Below are 2,072 nucleotides of genomic sequence, written 5' to 3' on the forward strand. Positions count from 1 at the left end.
TTACAGAAGGGAACACATCTTACAATCACATGCCACTGAAAATGCCAACCACAGATGTAGATCAAATGTTAGGAGTTCTCAGATAAAGCCCACACAACCCAGAAAACCTCCAAAAGCCCATTGATTCCAACCATGAAAATCTTTGACAATACATATAAATAAATCATTTCTAAATGTGAATAATGTATTTATATTTGGATGTGAGCCCACTTCTGAATTCATACCCCTCCAGAGTTAGGATACTTAATTGCTCTACAGCCATTGTAGGGAAGGATAGGATCCAGAGAATAAATTACTTGCCTGCACATGAAGCCTGCTGAGTGACCTTGAGTTAGTCACAATTCTTTGGAACTCTCTCAGTCCCACCTACCTAACAAAGTGTCTGTTGTGGAAAGAGGAAGGGAAAAGGAGTTTGTAAGCCACCTTGAGTCTCCTTGCAGGAGAAAAAGGTGGGGTATAAATCCAAGCTCACTACTCATTTTCCTCTTCCTCTTTTTCTCCTTCTTTTTCTTCTATGGCAGACAGGAGAAGCTACAGGAGCTAGCCAGCAGATGACTGAAGAGAGACACCTAGATCAGGGAAACAAGCAAGGCCAGCTGGGCTATTAGTCAAGCACACCAGCCAAGGTCAGGAGATAGCAAGGAAGAGCCGAAACACAAGCCAAGGTCAGGTTGAGAAACTCAGCATTCAGGACAGGAAAGTAGCAGCATGTAGGAGAGATGTTGCTACCACATGGCAGCTCTTCCCTTGGTCTACCTTAAGCCAGATGCTCACCAAGCAGCCAGAGATGTTGTGCACCTGGCTCATGTACCACACCTGCTCCTGCAAGCACTCCCTATAATAGCTGAGACTTGGCCAACACTGAGCAGCCAAGCTAGCACTGCATCTCCTCCCATACAAGTCACTGAGTATCTTTCTCCTGTGCTGCTCACAGGGCTCAGGAGAAGTAGGGGGAGGGTGTCCCATGTCAAGCCCCCTGAATCTGGTCTGGTGTTGGGGAGCATTCAGAAAATTCGGGGTTAAAGATCTGAAAGTGTGATGAGTACTGAAGAGGGGATAACTTGTGCATAAATGAAAGTGAAACCTGAAGGGAATGTACACTCAAAGAAGCCATACATGCGTAAATGCCAGTAAGAGGTGGTAGGAGGGCCATTTGGCCTGGGCCTCAAAGGGCATTTAAAATTAAGATACTTTTAATTTCTCAACATTTTGCTAGTTTCACAAGATCTCATTCTTTTTATGGTGAAATTGATGTGAAATTGACATGGTCTTGCAAAGTAACCTAGATTTTTTAAAAAGTCATCAGGGATCCTCCCCAAATGGAACCAACAAGTAAACCGGGAGGGGGGAGGGCGTAAAATGGCAACTCAGCTAGGGACAGGAGGATAATCCCTGTATAAGCAAAAAAACAATGGGAAACCCCCACTGTGAAGCAAACAGCAAGGAGCAAGTAATGCATGCATAAATAGCTTATGTTTTCTTGTGCATATATAACTGAGTCTTTCAAATAGTTTTTAAAAGCCCCTTCTTCTACCAGAAGAGAAGCCACATAAAAATTCTGACATTCTATCAACCCTTAGACAAATGAAACAAATATTTTATCAAAGTTCTATATCACATCAGAAGAAATGCAGAAGTTGTTAATGGACCTGCTTTTCAAACAGCAGGGGGGTTTTGGACAGAGGTTGTGATAACTATATACATAATTGCATCAGTAGTCCTAGAAAATGTATAATTAAATTGAACATTGTTTTGAAAACTTTCTGTGACATCAGTAATACATCTGTTCCCAAACATTGCAACTACCACACAGCCAAAAGGAGGGATGATTGAGGCAGGAAACTAGTCCACTAATACAACTATTTGCATAGTCAACAGTTTTAATTCCATTTTTTGTATCTTACAACAGAAACTGATATTAATTTTTGTCAGTCTTATGCCTTTAAGGGTGCTCTGGAAATGTAAAGTATGACTTCTGGGTTGTGAAGCTACAAATGACTTGTTCAATTGTGGAATTTGGAATATTTTATCACACTATTATCCAGAATACATCTTAATAAACACTAAACTGG

Source organism: Sphaerodactylus townsendi, linkage group LG04 (genome assembly GCF_021028975.2).
Source record: "Sphaerodactylus townsendi isolate TG3544 linkage group LG04, MPM_Stown_v2.3, whole genome shotgun sequence".
NCBI lineage: Eukaryota > Metazoa > Chordata > Lepidosauria > Squamata > Sphaerodactylidae > Sphaerodactylus > Sphaerodactylus townsendi.